Source organism: Leptonychotes weddellii, chromosome 1 (assembly GCF_054177405.1).
Source record: "Leptonychotes weddellii isolate Sample4059 chromosome 1, ASM5417740v2, whole genome shotgun sequence".
Taxonomy (NCBI): Eukaryota; Metazoa; Chordata; class Mammalia; order Carnivora; family Phocidae; genus Leptonychotes; species Leptonychotes weddellii.
The window spans coordinates 109639447-109660641 of NC_138369.1; the positions used below are offsets into that span (position 1 = coordinate 109639447).

Here is a 21195-nt window from a genome sequence, read left to right on the forward strand (position 1 = left end):
AAAGCCATATTTTCATACCTGTTCATTCTTTTAAGTTCAGGAGGATAGTGTGTAATAGTGGTAAGTTAATTGGATTTGGAATCAGAAGACAAAGCTTCAAGTTTAAACTGTTTGGCCTTGGATCTAGTAATTTTACACTGAGTTTTAGGTTTTCCATCTTGAAATAAATATATGAAAAAAAATCCCTATTTCATAAAGTTGATATAATTGACAGTATCATTAACCTAGTCGCTCCAGCTTAAAAATAATAAAAAAAAAAGTTTTAAACTTTCTCTCACATTCCACAGCCAGTCAGTTTCTAAGTTTTTCTTGTATGAATGCACTACTCTTAATTTCTCTTTGTTGTTTTTGTTGTTGTTGCTACATAGTTGAGACACCCGCATCTCTTTTGTGTATTATTGCAATAATTTTGTAACTGGCTTCCCTGCCTTTGGTTTTACCTCTGCTTTCCAATCCACTACCCATGCTGCTATAGACAGACTTTTCTAAATGGCAAATGTGATCACACACCGCTGGTCCTTCCTAAGTGTCAGATCCAAACTTCGTTGCCTGAAACACAAGTCCCCTCATTATCTGACCCTGCTTACACACAAGCAAGCTCATTTCTTGTTACTCCCCTATAAACCTCCCATGCTCCAGCTAAATAGAGATGCTTGCCTTTAATAATATATTTGCACCCAAGTGAGCTCATGCCTTTATACATGTTGTTCCTCTGCTTGGAATGTCCTTCTCTGGAAAGCCTTTTTATATTGTACACAAAGTCACCATATTGTTTAAACATGACCCTACCTCAGAGATACTGTACAGGTGGAGAAGGACCATGTCTATAATTCTTTTAATCTTTCAATAATAAGATAGTAGGTACAGAGAGGCACTCAAAGGATGGGTGAGTGAAAATTCATTTACTCAATAATACAAAGCAATCTTGACTTATTTAAGAACTAAATACATAGTTTATTATAAATGTCATTTTAGGTTTTTATAACTGCTCCTATAAATTTCAAATTTTTAGATAATTACAAAAAAAGAGAGTTTTAGAACCTTTGAAAAAGAACATTACTTACATACAGAGTTTAAAATGGTTTAAATCTGGGAAATGAACAAATGTAGAATCTAAGTCATACATAATAAAGTACCATTGGCTCTTAAATGAACAGTGTATTTTTGGAAGTATGGTGTAGTATCATTGCTTTATGAACACATTTGGGGCTAATATATGCCCATTCTAAACATTATCTCAAAAAAGTGAGGCCTGTGTCCTGTAATTATAGCTTTAATGTATTTTAAGTAAGACATATATTTTTAAGAAATGTCTTTCAAGAACATCTGAGCAAATTCTTAAGTCTTTATGTTCAATTGTTGGCTGAAGTTAGATATAGTAATCATGCCTCCAAAATTGGTATTACTGAATCAAATTGACCACATTCATTCATTTATTCATTTAACTATGTCTAGAGCACAATAATGCATCAGGCATACTTCTAGGTGTTTGGCACAGAGCAGTAAACAAAAGAGACTGTCTCCGATTTCATGACATTTACTTTCTGGTGTGGAGAAGCAAATAACAAACAAATAGATATAATTTGGTTATAATAAGTACACTGAAGCAAATATAAGAAGTTAAGGAGACAGAGTGAATGAGGAGGAGAATGCTATCTTCGATAATAGTCAGCAAAGTCATCTTTTGAGAGTGACATCTGAACAGAGATCTATAGGAAAGAGGGAGTCATATAGCCATCAGGAGGAAGAGAGAGTCCAGGGCAGAGGGAATGGTAAGTGCAAAGGTCCTGGAGTGAGAGATTGTTTGGTACCCTGTAAACAAGATAGGAGAAACAAAAGATCTGGAATAGACTGTGCAATTGCATTATGGGAGGTACACATTACTTATATTTAGAGTAAGGGAAAATAATTTCTGGCTGAGAATATCTTTGAGGTAGTATTTTTGATAGTTTTCAGTAGGTAGGGATGGTGATTTGGATAGCCCAAGAGAAGAAATCTTGAGAACTGAGCTTGGAGACCAGTGAGTTATATATATCTTTTAGGGGAAATATAAAGATTAGGTAGAGAAGTGATGGGAGAGAAAGCTGAATAAAGATGTATGGAATTGGGAGTATGTTAACTTTGGATTTGGGGGTAAGAAGTTTGTATTTCACATGATAAGAATTATAGATTTGTTAAGGATTTAAAAAAAATGGTTTGACTTGCTAAAGGCTAGATTAAAAAAAAGATGAATTTGGCCATGCTGTACAAACTGCACGGGATGGAGAGGTGGTTTGTGGACAGACTGGAGCTGGAGACCAGATGGATGTGGCCACATAGATACTATATACAACCAGACTATGCTGGTACTCCTAGAAGTTAGGATCTGTCTTTCCTATATTAATAACATCTATATCTTTTGTCTAGGTTATAACAAAAAACTGCCAGGAAGGTGTGCAGGTGGTATATTTGGCAAATGCCATAAACTGATAGATTATTCAGCTCTATTTTTTCTTTCAGAGCTGAAATATGAACTTCTACTGCCCTATAAAATCTTTCTCAGTACATGATTTACTTTTAACCCATTTTAAGTAAAATACATATGATTTATGAGGGAAGTTGCAGTAAAATTTCATGCAAGCATGATATTTTATTAATACTTTCCCTTCTGAAGATCTTTGGAAGAGAAAAAAAAAAGTGCTAATCTCCTGCTATGAGTCTTTGGGATTTTCCAAAGAATGAGTAATACTCTTGCTTTTTTTTTTTTTTTTTTAAGATTTTATTTATTTATTTGACAGAGAGATAGAGAGAGAGCACAAGTAGGCAGAGAGGCAGGCAGAGGGAGAGGGAGAAGCAGACTCCCCACTGAGCAGGGAGCCCAATGTGGGGCTCGATCCCAGGAGCCTGGGATCATGACCTGAGCCGAAAGCAGCTGCTTAACCGACTGAGCCACCCAGGTGCCCCCTTTTTTTTTTAAACTTTAGGAGAACATGCCATTTAATTTTCTTTATATATACAATTGCTGGGGGAAAAGATCTTCCCACTTAATGACTTCCTGGACTGAAAGCAAACTGAGTCTATATATTACTGCACTGAGGTATCTGAAAATACACTATAATATATGCCTTCAAACCTAACTACCTTTTCCAATATTTTCATTTTTATTTCCGGAAAAGAAAGTTTTACCATCATAACAGTTAGGTCATAAAAATATACTTAAAAAGCTGATTTCACTACTCCTCTAGTGATATTTTACCCCACACCTACTCAATACATTGGCTCTTTTGAGCCAATATTTTCAGAAAATGCTAATATGTTATGTGTTATATTAAGATCTCCTTCCCAGTCTACAAATAAGCAGACGCATTTGGGCAAATTTCACAAGGTTTTTATTTGTATTTGACCTTACAGAGGGTTCCAGTATTCATTCCAAACAGTATCTGACCAGTTTAAGGCAGCAACCTTGAGCACAGTTAATGTCACAACCTAGAAGATCACATGATTGGCAATGTGAATTGAATTCAATTTCTTACGTTTTATTGATGCCTTCATTCCCTATTCATGTATTTAATGTTTTCTATCTCATTATTCACATTTAGTATGATCCCCTATACTAAAATTAGTTAATAGAACACAGATACAGGACCATAAGAAAAAGAGAAGGCAGGGAGGGTCTAGCATTTACTCTGTGATCACTAATGGCTTCCATGCTAAGTGTGCAACCAAATTTCATAATCAGTTTTTAACGCTAAGCCCAAATATCACTACAAATACTGGTTTTCATAATCAGTTTTTAACGAGCCCAAATAACACTACAAATACTCGTGTTTGAATCAGAAGAGGAAAAGACATCACATAGATACCAAAAATAGAGTGAACACTGAAAAATTACTTCCTCATGTGCCAAGCGCTTTACATGCATTATTTTGGATAATCCTCACAACATTCCTACAGAGCAGGTACTGTTATTATCTCCATTTTGCAGAGGCAGAATTTGAGGTTTAGGGAGATTAGACCGGCTTCTCCTCAGACCAGATCGAGCAGCTCCACCGGAGGTTTAAGCAGCTAAGTGGAGACCAGCCCACCATTCGCAAGGAGAACTTCAACAACTTCCCTGACCTGGAGCTCAACCCAATCCGATCCAAAATCATCCGTGCCTTCTTCGACAACAGGAACCTGCGCAAGGGGTCCCGCGGCCTGGCTGATGAGATCAACTTTGAGGATTTCCTGACCATCATGTCCTACTTCCGGCCTATAGACACCACCATGGACGAGGAGCAGGTGCAGCTGTGCCGGAAAGAGAAGTTGAGATTTCTGTTCCACATGTATGACTCGGACAGCGACGACCGCATCACCCTGGAAGAATATCGAAATGTGGTGGAGGAGCTGCTCTCCGGAAACCCGCACATGGAGGAGTCAGCCCGCTCTATCGCTGACGGGGCCATGATGGAGGCGGCCAGTGTGTGTGGGGGGCAGATGGAGCCTGACCAGGTGTATGAGGGGATCACCTTCGACGACTTCCTGAAGATCTGGCAGGGGATAGACATCGAGACCAAGATGCACGTGCGCTTCCTTAACATGGAAACCATCGCCCTCTGCCACTGACCCACTTGCCCCCCCGAAGCCGTGCTGTGCCCGCAGCCTCCCGCGGGGCCCGAGGCCGCAGGTGTCCTTCGGCCATGGCTCTTGTAAATAGTCCCCAGTCCTCCGCTGTCTCGTTTTCCCTAAGGTGTGGTACGTGGAACTTCGCTGTTTTTATCTCTAATAAAAAAAGAAAATGGTTGGTTTGTTAAAAAAAAAAAAAAGTTTGTAAGTAACACAAACCAGGCAATAAGAAAGTCAGTGAAGATCCAGGATTCAAACTCAGGCAATTTGATTCCAGAGTCCCAGCTCTTAACTGCGTACCAACAAAAAAAGAAAAACATAAAAAACAAAACTTCTTGCTTTCATTGCTTTTGGCATCAAATGGTATAGGATGGATTTATTTCCCTCAGGGGGTTTGATTGGGAAAGTGGGAAAAATGGGCAAGAGGAGTGTGGCTCATTTGCCTGTATTTACAGATTGTGGTAAATGCTATTTGTAAGGCAGTTCTATTTTATTAAAATTCTTAGGTTTTTTGTAAGACTAACTCATAAAAATGAGATAATAGTGCCCAGTTGAAAAGTGTAGCTGTGAAAAGAATACTGAAAAACCTATTTAAAATTAATCTCATACTATAAATACCAAATATTAGAAATGAAAAACATTCAGTCATTATTACCTTTAGGGTTCTGATGGTAACCTCAACTGATGCATTTAGAAAGTGATTCCCAGAGCCTTGGGATATAAGAAAGTATACAAAACTTTATATCTGTAAATTATAATAAACAGCTTTATCACGTTATCTTTATTTCTTTTTAAAAAGTTTGATTCTGCAGTTTTTATAATGATGCCCTGTATCAGGCTACCTCAATTGTATAGTCTCATGAAAGTTGAAAGGATTCAATTAGGTACTTTTATTGATGTTGGAATAGACCCTCATTTTTCATTTTTCCTAGAAAATTCTAGTGAATTTTAGAAATTTCAGAGAACTTTCATAGGATTTAGGATTTAGACAAACTTGGATATGGTAGATCTTTCACCAAGAATCAGATGCATGTTTTAGTTGAATGAAATTTCACTTTCCTAGGAGCAATACTGAAATCTACTATTTGTCAACACATCACCTAAAGGTTACTTTAAAAAAGGAAAAAAATGACAAGATGGACTGAATTCTTAAACTGTCAGAAAAATGTGGTACTAAGTTCCTTCTAAGAAAAAATGATATGTCATAGGGAAGATTATTTTTAAAAATCTGATCACATATGCTGGAATCTTAGGTTTCTTATTTAGTGTTATTAGTTAATTAATGAGTGATACTTCTGGGCAACCGCATTCTACGTGTGGGTTATTTTAAACTTCCTTTCTTTTACCTAAACTTCACAGATTAAAACATACATGATATTAAGAAATATGAGGCAAGAGTTCATGCCGTAAGAAAAAAACGACTCTTCTAGACTAAGCGTCACTGATTTCTTCTAGCGATTTCCCACTGGTGGATTTTTTGTTTCTATTATTACACGTTGCAATCGATTACTTTAATGTTTCTGTTGTCAGGGCCCTGCCCCCCAACTCACTTGCATTTAGAAATTCACACGTAGCAGCTGATCGGAGGTGGGTAGGTATAAACAATGTGGTATAGTGAGTCACACCCGTCACAAAAGCCAACACTGATAAGCTATGATGAATTAAAAAAGAAAAAAATCCCCTATCCAGTGGCAGAAGATGTGGGAACAGCCAGGGGCAAGAGGCCAAAGGCAGTGGCATTTCATCTACACTATTCCCACAAACGGGGGCTACAACAGACGCCACGATTCGGAGCTTACTCTGCCTCTAGCTGGTGGGAGTTTGGTAGCAACATACCTACCAAGGAACAAAAACTGAAGAGGCAGGCTAGAAGGCTCTTGCCTCTAACTCTGCGCTCTCAGTTACCAAGACGAAAACGCCTGCAAGGGGAGCATAATGACGCTGAGAACAGAGAAACTCATCGCGTCCGCGGCCTCGCGGTTCGGCGGCCGGGCTGGGCTGTTCACTCACACGCTCCTCCGAGTGGTTTGGTGAACGTCACACGTGACGCCCGGAGCCCTTAACCCCTCCTGCTGCCTTCGGCGCTGCGGGCGGAGGAGGCTTGGCCGCGGCGGGAGGAGGAAGAGAGTAGGGCGGAACTTGTAAAGGGAGGGACCACCACCAGCATCACATTTGCCACAGCCGAACCCGCACCCCCGAAAGCCCACCCCACTGCGATCGCGGCTTGGGCCAGGGGGAGGGAGGGGTCGCACAGGGGAGGGGATGCTGAGCAATAAACCGGGAGAGGAAGGGGTGGCGGGGGAGGGAGTCCTGGCTCTGAGGGGGCAGGACGGGGTCTGAAAGATGGGTCTAGCTTAATTCAGACTCCTGCTCCCGGCAACACCAAGGAGAGAGGGGGGAGAAGGAGAGAGGGTTGTGCTGTGTGTGTGCGCGTGTGTGTGCGTGTGTGTGCGCGTGTCTACAGGTAGCAGCGGCGGCGGCGGCGGCGGCGGGGACCGGAGCAGGGGACGATTTGCAGCCACCTCCCCGCCTGTGATTTTTGGAGGCGATTGCTCACTTAGCTGGCGAATCTGTACCCTCAGGAGATCGTCTCATCCTCTCCATTTCCACGCGTCTTAGGCGTCTTCAGTTGCAAGTGTGTGTTTTGGGTATTTTATTAATTTTTTTTCTTCTCCCTCTAAATCTTCTCGGGAATTCTGCATATTGAAGCAGGTGGCTCCTGATAAGAAATCTTTGGATGTATTTGGCTTGCCAAGTTTTTCTCTTCCCCGTCCCCTCCCTCTTCAGAGGCATCTGTGGTGCTTTTCTTTTTGGATTTATATGCAGAAAACGTATATATGTTTATATACTGACCGCATAATATGTAAATACATATATGCGTGCCCAAGCGCTTGGTTTTCGTCTCTCTTCCCGACAAAGCGGAATGTTTTGGAGCCGATGGATAACGAGAACAGTATTAACATTCTTTTGAGCCTGTTTTTTAAAAAGGGGAAGGAGCGTGAAGGATTGTTTAACATTCGGCCATCGATTGGCTGCACACTAAGCATCACGAACTATTTATGGTTGCAGATCAGGTGCAAACGGGGCTTAGAGAGAAAGGTAAGGGAGCTTTCTGCGTCCGCCGACCTCCGGCGTTTATCTTAATCCCGGAGATTGCCGAGAACTTCCTACTCCCGGCCTCTCCCTCCTTTTCCCCACCTTCCACCAACCATGCCCTGCTCACTTTCTTCTATACGCTTAACCCCTTTCCAGTTCCGAGGGGTTGGGGTGGGGGGGTGGGGTGGGGTGCTGAAGGTTTAATCGTCTGGTAGAGTTTAAATGCTTCTCTCTCTCTCTTTTTCCCAGCCGAGTAACTGAGTTTCCCAGACCCCCTTTAGCTGTTTTAGGAAACCCATTTTGTCTTTTTGAAAAATAATGCTACCTAGATAGCTGTTTTAAGTATCTCATGGTGCCAACCCTTCACCTCTATCCTCTGACGAAAATAAAAGCAATAAAAAATAATGAACTTTAATGAACTGGGTGGTTTCTTTAGCACTGGGGTTCATGGAACCTCCCAAACGCTTATTTTCATTTAAAAACAAACCAATACCTCAGGAGGAGTCCACGGTGGAGGAAATTCAGCTTCCGTTTTTGCATTAAGCCAATTCATTTTACTTGGAGGGTCCTTTACCAGAGTTGAGCGAGATGGAGCTGAGTCTAGTGTAGGAAAAACTACACGACACTAAATTCCTTTTTAGATCCACCCTTTACACCATGACCAGTCCCTGTTTAACTCCCTGTTCAGGGGACGCGTTTTCAGACTCGACCTTTGGGGAGAGGTGGAAACTTGCCCTTATTTTTACCTTCTCTCCCGTCAGCCCCCTTCCCCCTCCGCTCACCCTCTCTCGCCCTGGCAGTTTGTAAATTGCCCGTTTCGCCCACCCCTGCTGGTGGGTGTTTTCTGCTCTTCTCCACTCCTGCCCCCTCAGTCCTCTCTTCATTGGCGCTTTCAGAGCAGATGCATCTTCTCTCTTCTTGGGCTCTCTCTCCCGCCTCTGCCCGCCCCCCTCCCCCCGCCGGCCCCCGCGCTCCCCACCTGCCCCGGCTCTCCTCGCTCCTCCTCCCCGCCTCCCCGCGGCGCCTTGACCCTTCAATCCCGAGTCCCGGCCGGCGGGCGGGGGGCGTCGTGTCAGTGCGCCGACGACCCGGCGGCCGACGCTGCGCGGAGCTGGTGTGAGGAGACACCGCAGGAAAGGCGAGCCGTTGTCGGGGGATGAGAGGCCGGGAGAGCCCGTCCGAGCCGGGGAGAGCGGAGAAAGGGGAGAAAGCGAGTGTGAGGCGCGCACGCTTCCCGAGCTCGGGCGGACGAGTGCAGTCGCCTCCAACGCCTTAGAGCGGCGCCCCAGTCACTGCAGCTTTTCAGCCTAGAGCTGTGCCCAGGGATCACAGAGACCAAGAGCCGGGATATCGGCAGAGAGGTACTAAAGAAATAAGGAAAAGATTACGAAAGAGCGGGGAGGGTTTGCTGGCGAAATACGGAGGCTGAGCAGATGGAGGAACAATACCGCCTCCAGAAGAAAACCCTCGCCAGAAGCCCTGGCGGAGCGCAGAGGAGCTGCCTTCAGTCTCCTGCTCTTCCCAGGCCTCCGGCTAGTTCAGGGGGTGGTTCCGCCTCCTAGTTTGACAGGGATAGGAAAGTTGCTCTTCCCAGTATTTCCTGAGAAGTGGTTTTCAGACCTGCGTGGTTCAAGTCAAGATGTCACTCCCTAGATCCCCCGCGACGAGCAGCTAAGAGATTATGCATTATTGGGCAATAAACTCCCCCAGGAAGAGAAGGTAGTCCAAACATTTAAAAACCTTCTCCCTGGGCTACTGACCGTACAGCACAATGCTTTGTGAGTAGAAATGAAAAACCACCTGCAGTGAATTTAAAATTATTTAGGTTGAGATTTTGAGTTGGGAATAATTTATTCCAGAGGAGGTTGTTAGTGTGTTGTAGAGGGAAATTATGTGTCTAACATTCGATTCATTTGTGATTATTCTAAATTATGAGCAGTTGGCCTCCACAGAGGTATTTTACTATTTCCTTTTCATTTCCAGGACCATAGCGATACGTGTAGGATTTAGGAAACATGAATTCAGATAGCTAACGCTGTATCTTTTACTCTGCATTTTTATAGGTACTTAATATTCTCATTTTTCATACTGAAACTACAGTAGATTTTCGCTTAAATAAATTCTTATGCAGTATATGAAAATTACAGGGTCATAATGCATTCCTCCAAAATTAATTGTGCTTAATTATAAATAGGATCATAGATATAAAAATATCACTAAGGAAAGGTGTGGGTACATGTGTTTGAGTGTAAAAGCTTTAAAATGTCTCGGCATTTCAATCAGCCATTGCAACCTAGCAGAATACCAGCTTTTTAAATGAGCTCAGAAACAAGGGCCAGGGAAATATTTAAAATATTAAATGTTAAGTACAAAAACATTAAGTTTACTGTGCCCTAGGCAGAGAATGAATTTAAAGCTACCTGAGTGATTGAGTGATTTACAGAGAAAGTGGAAGTTAATCATTACTCAGGCCTTCTGATTACATGGTTTGATTAAAATAAGTAACTGTTTTCTGTAAGCCTGCTATTCTACAGCTAGTCTTTCCAATCCCCTTAACATAAGCAGAAATTGAGGGAGTCAGTCTTTCAGCAGACTACCCTAGAGTTCCTGCAGTGTGGGGTAAAGGAAAGCCTTCTTTAGCTCCCCTTCTTTCCACAGTCTCCCTCTCTTCACCCCCAGAGTACTTTCTGTCAACCTTATCTCTATTCCCATGGTGGGGTTTCATTTGTGAGAATTCTCTTTTATGTCTAGGTATAACATTTTCAAATGTAAATGTCTGAATTGTTTGAAATTGACAGTGGAATATATACTCACAGAAGGTAGGCAGAGAGCTCCATTTGCTGCAGGTAGAGTGCTTGAAGGCTTGATGACTCTTTGCAGGGCTGGTGACTTCCTGACTTTCTAGAGTTTCTTCCAACTCTGAACTTTTCATATTTTTTTCCACTTTAATTATTTCCACATAGTTATCCAGGGGCAGGATCTACATCTTCCTTCAGATTTCCTTAAGTTAGTTAGGATTTTTTTTAACAAGATAATTAAATAGCTGTAACTAGAGAGTACAGATCTAAATCTCAGCTTTCTGAGTTAAAATTTTTTTTCTATATAAGTTTTAATGTTTTTGACAGCTTTGTTTGGGGTAATATTAATACAGATTTAGGTATGATTGACAAATGCCTCTCTGGGTTTCCATGTGTTGAAACAAATAATTTTGAACATTTTTAGCAAAGCATAGAAATCATTTATTTCTAGAATCCCTTTTTATATTTTTACATAAAGGAATTATTTTATGAATTACCTAACAAATACTACTTTGTAGTTTTGGTAAGCAAAACACAATTGGAATTAACAGGAAGATTTGAAACCACAACAGTTCAACCGTACACTTTTGTCACATTTTAAAGTATTTTGAAGTGAGGTTTGATGTCTGTTTCCATCTTATTTGATTGTAAATAGGAAGATTTCTCAGTTATATTTTAATTATTTGTAAATGGAATCACCCAAGTATAGTTTACCAAACTTACTTTTTTTCCTAAAATGCAGATTTGGTCTTGTGGATCTCTTGTTAACAATGACTAATGGTCCCTTATAGCTTGGATGGTAGTGTCCCGAATGCAGATGGCTTTCAATTCTTTGTACAATTTACTCCCCTTTACTTTTTTGATTAAAATACCTTCCACCTAGAGCTCCTCCCTACTTTTACTCTTTATTCCATTCTCAAGACTCTTACTTGTTATTTTGCCCAATACTACATGCCATTTTATGCTTCTGTACTCCACTTACACCATTATTTCTTCATGGATTGCTTCCACGCATCCCTGCCACACACACACACACACACACACACACACACACACCCCAACTGTAGGACAGAATATTTTATTTCCTTAGAGTGGTCTTTCCTCCACCACCCTGCTTCGTTCCTGTATCCTTACTCTGAGCTTCCACAACACATTATTTATATACCAGGAGTAGCCCATCTATTACACTTCCTGATGCTTGGCTTCCTCAGTGGGTAGTAAGTTCCCAGAGGTAAAAATTCATACCTGATTTATGACTTTATTCAGAATGTTTAGCCCCATGTCTGAACATAAAGTAGACTATAAGTGAATGTTAATGTAGGAATACAGTTGGCTATGAGGCAGCAGAAAACCTGGCTAACAGTGGTTTAAGCAAACAAGGGTTTATTTATCTCATATACTAAAAACTCAGGAAAAGAATTAGACTCCTTTCTTCATCTTGGTACTTTTCTTCTCATGGTCATAAGATCCCTGCTGTGCTTCTGGCATCATTTCTGCTTTTTAGGCCCAAAGAAAGATAACAAGAGTACTCTAGGTCAGGATTTCTCAAGTGACTATCATCATTTGGTCCAGAAAAGTCTTTGTCTTCACGGGGGTGGTGGTGGGATTTAATCTTGTTCATTTTAGGATGTTTAGTAGTGTCTCTGGCTTCACTAGATGCCAGTAGCATGCCCTACCCATCCAGTTATGACAACCAAGAGTATTTCAGACATTGCCAAATGCCCTCAGAGGTAAACTCTTCCTGGACTGGCAACGATTGTCCAAAGTCAGAGCAAGACAATTCCTTGTTTCCTACTTCCTCTTTTTCTTTGCATTGCAGTGGTGGTGAGGATCTGTTTGGTTTTGCTTAATAAATGGTAGAAGACTCTCTGTGTGATTGTTTAAAAAAAAAGAAAGAAAGCAAAAAAGAAAAAGGAGAGGAAAAGGCCAAACAAGCCTTCTCCTTGAGCATTGTTTCTTTTTTTGTGATGTGGACATTCTCCCTGTAGACTTCTATTCTCATATCGCTGTCAGAACTGTGTTAGATGGCTACTTCTAGGTACATGAGAGGTTGGAAAATACATGAGTGGTGTGGCATACCACTACCTTGGAGAAAATCAGAATCTGAAAAAAGAAGGGGAAATGGATTTGCAGTTGGAAAAGAGAAGTGTTTACCACTGTGACAGAATAAATGAATATGTAAAATTCATGTAAATATTTTAAAAAGGAGAAAAAGCAAAAAAAAAAAAGGAAAGCAAACAGTCATAAAAGAGGGTAGATATAATTTTTGACATTTTAAATATTAACACAATGACTTGGGATAATACTGTGCTTTTTCCCTCAAGGTGATATTTTAGTTGGGAAATAACTGGGCAGAATGGAGGCATCTTGCTCTTCCTAACATTTGTGTGTGTGTGTGTGTGTGTGTGTGTGTGAGACGGCACCCCATCTCCTTTAGTCTACTGAAGAAAGCAATAAAGTGTGCTATTCATATTTATAAATTAGGTAGTGGTCAATAGTGAGAAGTGTTGTCAAAGAAGACAAAAATGCAGATCTAGTGTTTTAATACTCCTTTCTAATGCTTGTATTTATAAAGCACATGCTAGTGATGGCATTAGGTAAAATAATGATTTCTTATACAGATGTGGTAGCATGGGCCATAGTAACTTTAAATTAGAGTGTTCAAGGGACACCTGGGTGGCTCAGTTGGTTAAGCATCTGACTCCTGATTTTGGCTCAGGTTGTGATCTCAGAGTTGTGGGATCCAACTCTGCCTTAGGCTTCATGCTCAGCAGGGAGTCTGCTTGGGATTCTGTCCCTCTTCCTCTGCCCCTCCCCCTGCTTGCACCTGTGTGTGCACTCTCTCTAAAATAAATAAATAAATCTTTAAAAAATTAGATTACTCAATTATTTACCTCAGTGTGATAAAGAAGTACTGTTGGATATCATTGTAGAGAAGAATACTACTTTACAAAGATATATCAACCTTGTTGTGATGGCCAGTAATCTTGCCTGGTTAATTACAATATTTTTTTCCTGCTTCTTACTTTTGTCATTCATTCTCTATGAGTCTATTGAATGCCAACTTTTGCTCAGACTTGTGTAGAATATAGAAATATAAAATATGGTGTCTATTAAACTTTTTTGCCTTCAAGTAACAGAATACCCAATTAAAGGCCTTAAAAATAGTGACTTATTATGTCACAAAACAAAGACTCTGGAGGTATGTTGGTCCAGGGTTAGCTAACTCAGCACTTCAAAGATGTCAGGGCTCTAGGACAACCTTGCTATTATTCTCTTGGCTCTCTATCTTGGAAAGAAGGTAAACAATATGGTTACTACAGAGCCAAATAGTCCCACTCAAAGCAAAGAGTGTCAGTCTTCTTCTTATGGAAATGAGAAGGAAAATTTTTCTAGAAGGTTTCAGTAGACTTCCCTTTATGCCTGATTGACTAAAACTATGACACATCCCACTCCTAAACAAATCACTGGCAAAGAGATAATGCATCGCATGATTTTGACCAATCATGGTCCTTCCCCTAGGGCTGAAGAAGAGGTCTCCTTTCCCTGTGGATATGGCAAAGTCATACTTAAAATCAGAGCTTTTGTTAATTGTGAGAAAGGAGGCAATAGCTGTAACCCAGGGTACCTAAAAGGGTGTTCCATATACATCATGCTCTGTCTTCCTTAAATTTCTTATAATATGGAAGGCCTATATTAGAAAAAACACATACACATTAAATAGTCTTTGAATCCATGGACATAAACTGAATATATGTCAGGCTGCATGTTTCTTATATAGAATGATTCCTTTCATGAAGTTCCAGAGATTTAAAAGAAAAATACTACCTGGAAAGTCAGAAAATGTAGGAATGGGCCCTGGGTAGAAGAATTACAAACACTAAATTATGCTACATTACATGTCTAAATCCTAAACCCTACCTTTTCAACTTATACCTATATTATATAAAATAACCATAGTTAAACAGAAGCATTTCCTCTTTACTGAATAGATTAGTTGTGTTTGTCACATGATCTTACAATCATAATTCAAGAATAATGTGAGAAATGACTGAACCAATTACTTTCATGAAGGACTTGATATTAGTTATGCCCAAATTAAAATGACCTCGCTGCTTTTGATAACTGTTTACTTGGAGGGCCTAGGGGAGGGTTTTCAGTTAACATGCCAGTGAGTGTCTCTCTCATTGAACATTATGAGTCTTTTTTTTTTTTAAACAAGGAAAGCTTTATTTTCGTTCTTTTGTCTGACTTCATGGAAGCACAGAGCCAATTTTGTGTTCAATTGAAAAGGGGTTCTTAACCATCTCCTTTTACCCTGCCCCATTATTTGAATCTATGTTTTTAACTTAAACTTTACTCTAAGATTTTATTGTATTTGGGCTTTTTATCATAAATAATTTGTGTTTCAAATTATTTTTGGAAAGAGGAAGAATATATATGTATATATGTATGTACAAACAAATGCTGTCATACATCACTCAATAAATGTCTTTTTCCTGAATGAATATATGTTAGGAAATTAGGCAGTATTGTGTGCAATAAACTGCTGAATTATGCCCCCATTAGCACGTGCAATAGGATTTTAGGGAAAGGAGAGATCAGCAGTGTTTGAATCATTTTGATAGAGATAAACATTGTAGTTCGCAGATTGATGGTAAACTAAGGCCGGGAAGGTGGAGAAAGTATAAATAAGCTCAACCCATTGCACATGTTTTGCTCTGATCAGATAGAAATTGCTTTTCAACTTTTTTTTTCCTCTGTAACCTAAGAATTTTTTAACCTCCTTCCTACCCAATAACTTTCTCCCCAATATAAACGGGCAAATAAGCTTTAACACCAAAGCCACCATGTATAAGAACCATGAGCTAGAAAAGAATGGATTTGATCTGTCTTTGTTTCAAACCAAACGTTGTGATGGACATTGGCTATCTTCTTGGTTAACCATCAGCATTTTAGAATGCATTTTCAGCTTCTCATCTTTCTGTTGCCAGTGCTCTGTTTCTGGGCTCCATGCCTGAAGCCGTTTGCACCCTAGCAACCACCTCTGACCTGAGCTGCTCACCTCCAGGGGAACTAATATTTGAATCAAACTTAAAATGATAATTAGTAACTCCATCTGTCTTTACGGTCAGAAGCAGATGCTTCTCCTTTTTTAATAGAAGGTATGTTTGCAAGTGAAAACGTAGTGAAATTTGGTTTTAAGGAGATCCCATATTTTAGTGGGCACTCGTATCAAGTGAAGACCACCAGGAGAGCATGTTTTCTAAGTAAGCGTCTCGTCCCTCTGACCTTCTCTCCTCTAGACCTGAGCAGTATCTCAGACTTTGACATCCACTGTGAAATAATTTTGGTTCACAGCATTGACCCTAGATATTGTAAGTTCCTAAAGCTTCTCTCAGGGAATAAAATGGTTAATTATATATCGAATACACCATGTTTCATCAAAACTAAGGAACAACTGGTTACAGGGCATAGCCTTATTTTATGTGCACCTTTGAAAGAAGAAACACCTCAATTAAATCATTACACAATTCTTTCCCACCACTTAAAATTTTTATTTTATACTTTTATAAAAAGCAACCTGTACTTAAATAGATGTATATTTTTATACTATATCAATCTTGTACATATACCAAAGGTATAATATTAATAAATACATTGGTTTAAGAATGTAAAAAACTTTGTTCTATTTAGATTCTCACTCTTTTGAATCATTTTTTTCTGACTCAGAGCCATCAATAGCCATGTTTTTTCTGACAGTAGTCTCTGTGTGTTGGTGGTATGTCATTTCTTAAGAGTGTTCCATGATTGTCTTCAGCATTTCATTCCAAGCAACTGATGCTTTCTGAAAGGTTTGATGCTGGTGCTTTGTTGATATTACTGGAAGGTGACAATTGAGAATTTTCAGATGACAATCTCATATTTCTTTCTTAAATTGTCTTGAAATGTCAGGAGCAGTGGTTGTCTGGTTATGGCAAGAGGAACACAGCCAATTTTAACATACAAAGTCAATGGCTACTATGCCTCCACTACTCCTTGGCTATAGGAATTATAAAATATATCTTGATTTCAGAGATGTTAAAGGTTAAAAAAAATGTGTCAGAATCAATGAAATGTGCCAAGTGTAGTGATACATGTGTCCTCATTTTTTAAGCGAGCTAATGCAGTAATGATTATTAATTAACCAACTATTTAATTAATTTCTAAGCATTTGGATATGAGAGATAACTACATAATTCTTAGACAGTATGATTAGAATCTAATTCTATCCCTTCTTATTCTCCACTTACACTCCCAGTTTGTAATATATAAAACATAGCTAGCCTTCCAAATAGATAATGGTAGCATGAAACAGCACGAGACTAGGAATCAAGTGACCTGTGTTTACAGAGCAGACTCTTCTAATAACTGTCACTTCCTGTAATTCATTTAATCTCTCTGGCCTCAGTTTCCATGTTTAAAATGTACAGTTAGACTAATTGAAATTAAATGTGTCTTTGGCTCTTAGAACTATTTAGGGTAAAGAAATCAGTAACAAAGAATGTTCATAATACTAATATATATCTAGGCTGGTATTGAGTAAATGTAATGATAGAGAGGTGTTATTTTAAAGTATAAGTTTAATATATAAAAATAGATATAGATATAATAGATAATATATAAAATAGATATTTCATATATAAAATAGATATTGTAACTTTAAGATTTATTGTATAGCTTTAAGATTTTACAATTTTTGGAGGTTTACACATACATATCTTATTTGCTCTCTAAAGCAACTGTGAGCAGTGCAGAGGGTTCGACAGAGCAGTTAGGATTTAGGACCCTTCTCCTCAAATATACTGGATGGAAAAGATTATTGAATAAATCAAAGCCAAATAAAGAATGCGAAAGTGGGAAGAGGCAAGGAGAAAATGCATTTTCCATCAAGAACAAAGAAAACTTAACACAAGGAATTAACTATCACTATATATAAACGTTCTGCTTAAAAAGAGAGTCATCAGTAAAAAGCAAGAGAAAATTGGCAGGTAAAAATGAAGTTTCCTTTTTTTGTTTTATCATTACTCAACCGCATACCACTGATTAAAAAAATATGAATAAAAGGAAGAGGAGTCTTGGGTAGATCAGTCAGATGCTACTATTTGTGGATATATCTTGACAGTTCTTACTGTGCAGTTCCACAGACAACAGTGTTTCTTCTCTGTATTGTATTTGAAAATTGCCACTGCTTTTAAGTGGCCAGAAAGTTGGGGACTTACTTTCTGATGAATAACAAACTCTCCAGGAGTATGCCACTCTCCCTTCTCTCATTGAAGTATAGTCACTACAAGGAAAACACTGTTGCCTCTCACCTACCTATTTTGCCATAAAAGTGAGCTGATTTCTAGAGCATGAAGAAAACCCTTTCTTTTGACTAGATATTCTCGAAGCTCCTCTTTAATATAATTAAAGTATAGAATGCATAATATTGCTGCAAGTAAGTAGACTTTTATTGAATTTAATTAAATTATTTTAATACTCTATTTACGCCACTTTGTCTATTAGAAAAATATCCAGGGGCACCTGGGTGGCTCAGTGGGCTTAGCGTCCAACTCTTGATTTCAACTCAAGTCATGATCTTGGGGTCCTGAGATCCAGTCCTGCCTCGGGCTCCCTGCTCAGTGGGGAGTCTGCTTGAGATTCTCTCTCTCCCTCTGCCCCTCTCCCCAACCCATTCTCTCTCTCTCTAAAATAAATAAATAAATAAATAAATCTTTAAAATAAAGAAAAGAAAAATATCCATGATACTAGTATTTAAGATGGAGAATATGGTTTAATGGTTTAGAATTTTAGACCATTAAATAGGGTATTGAAATTATATTCACATTGCAATCAATATTTTATGATATCAATCATAATTTTTGACACCAGATAATATGTAAAACATGTTGTAAAAAGGAATAATTCCTTTTTAAAATTTTTAAATAAATATCCAATAGTATTTCCATCTGAGAAGCTGAAAGGGCCAGAATGGGTTTTTTACACAATTATAGGCGAACTTCCTCACTTTGCAAGTGACAAAGTAGGCCAAGATAAGAAATATCTTGCTCGGTTTATACAATGATTGAACTTGGACCAAAACATCCCAATCCTCATGTAATGCCTTCATGCATCAGTTTTACATACAGGATAGCAATACACATATCAGCATCATATATGATATATATCTGTGATTATAGAATTATTAGTTTAGAAATAAAAGGGAGATAATTGACAGAAGTTATAAAGAAGGGTGTTTTATTTTTAGAAAGGTTTAGCAAAAAAGAGATAAGGATATGAACAATGGAGAAAAGGGAGCAAAGCATTGCTTGAAGAAAAGCAATAAAAATTAAGAATAGGACATGTAGCAGAGGTAATTGATCATTTAAGACTTGTTCAAAAGTAAAATAAGTAAGTCAATAAGACAACCCACATTAAGAAGTACTATTGTAGGAAAAAAAGATGTTTATTGAAAAGATACATCTCATTCTGTATTAAGTAGTTTGGCTTAGGACTTCTGCAAATCAGAAATGTCAATTATGTATTTACCCTGAGATAAGCAGTTTCTCAGAAAAACTGGTTCATATTACTCACATCAGAAGAAACTCAGTTTTATCAGAAAGCAAATTAAATGATTTGAAAGGAAAATATAACTTTCTGAGTATATGTCTATTAATATAACTGATTAATAGTAAACCAATTTGAGATCATTGATTATCATTAAGCAAGGAGATTCTTTTTTCCAGAGTCTGCCCAGATACTGTTTTCTAACCTGGGCAGCCTCTCCCCAAAATGTACTAGAAATACTCTGCCACTCAAAACATATTCTTTCCACTCCACTATAGTGCTCTAGTCAGTCCTTTCAAAACTGTTGATTACAGGACATCTATAATCAGAATGTCCCATTTGCTTAAGGGAGAGGCTCTAGTTGGTGCTAACTTGTCCTTTAACACCCAATGATCATCCTCATCATTACTTAAAAAAAAAAATAACATTTCTATGGCCTAAGAAGTGCAATTTCAAGTGAGATATATTCCTTTGTTCTACTAAATTGAACATGAAATCAACATGTCCCTCCCGACTTTCCTTGAATCCACTTTTTGTAAAAACAGCAGCTCATTTTGGGAATCAGTGCCTAGAATAACCAGCGCCTGGAGAACAAAGAGTGAATCAGTTAGAAGAGCATGAGCATGTTTTCTATAGAACTCCATAAACATGGTCATAATTTCTCATGAATCGGTGCATTTTGACTCTGCTAGTCAGAAATACACTGGGAATTGTCCTTGTATTCAATGTAGAATGTCATTCCCTCACCTGTCTTCTCTAAAACTCCAAAGGAGCATGAGGCCTCACAGGACCACCTCTCATGGGGTCCTTTCTCTACCGTGCAAGCCTAAAAAGAACAGGAGAGTAAGGTGATGCTACTATAGGGCAGAAAGTAGGCCCGATCGCTGGAATGGAATCATCTATCAGGGAGATACAGACAGTATAAAAGGTATCTTTAAGTTTGCAATATCCTTTAAATCTGCTATACTCAAGCTTGCAAAACAGTTATATATGTGTGTATATATATACATAATATGTTTACACATATATATATTTTATATTTATTTGTATAAATATGTTTGTCTGATTTTTTCCCTTCCCCATGTGATACTCACTAAAATGAATGAAATGTAAAATAGGTTTTGATGGGGAAGGCCAGGAATATTAGTTTAAACCAGGACCATTGCCAATGAGATGAAGCCTTGGTTCATGCCAATTGCTTACCAGAAAGATGCTTTAGAGTCCCATAGGGAGGACAAGAAGCAATCCCTGGAGAGGGTGGGGGATTGAGAAACTGTGTTGTGAGAAAGGGACTATAAAATAAACAAGACTGAAGCAAACAAATTTGTTCTGCCTCACTCTTTAGCCCAAAAGGTGATCCTGTTGCTAAGATAACATTAAAATGTGTGATTTTGTATAGTGTTCAAATTTTCTTCAATATCTGTCCAATAGGGCTGATGATGTCAACCTCGTAGGGCTTTGTGGGATTAAATGAAGTAATGTATTTAGTACCTTTGCTTGGCACATAAAAAAATGTCTCAGAGTGTTCTTGTTACCATGATAAGCCTCCACACGTGTACACAAACCCATTCTCTGCTCACTCAGTAATAACAGTTTATCCCACACTTTTTATATGCCGCGTGGTACTAGGCACAGTGAAGAAGGCAAAGATAAAGCAAACCTTGTCTCAAAGATCCTGGGGATATTTCTTTCTCCCCCACACCCTAGCCTTGGAAATTAAGATACAGAATGCTCTACATTCCTGTTTTGGCTAATGCAAGGAAGTTAGGGCTGTTTTTATTTTATTAACACATTGAAGGAAGGATAAAGCATTTAGAAATGGTGAAATTGGCAGCTTTAAAAAAATTCAAGGACTCTATCAGCATTAGAATGTGAAAACATTTGAGTCATAGGCTTGCTAGGGAGTGAGTGTTTAATAGGGGCCTTTGTAAAATCTCCAAACTAAGCTGTATCATTTTCTATACATGCTTAAATCTCTTAATTACAAAGCAACTTTAATTATACATAAAGTATGCCTCTTCAGTCATGTTTTAATCACACATGAAAAAAATTAAATTTATACCAAAGTTATTTTCTGCATTCCAATCCTGATTTTTAAACTCTGGCATATTCCGAACCAAAAAATTGC

General features: G+C 38.8%; 1 pseudogene; it reads left to right on the forward strand.

The window, feature by feature from the left end:
* The window catches only part of LOC102747475 (calcineurin B homologous protein 3 pseudogene), a 57461-nt pseudogene extending 52683 nt beyond the window's left edge, over nt 1–4778 (forward strand).
* The last annotated feature ends 16417 nt before the right edge of the window (nt 4779–21195 follow it).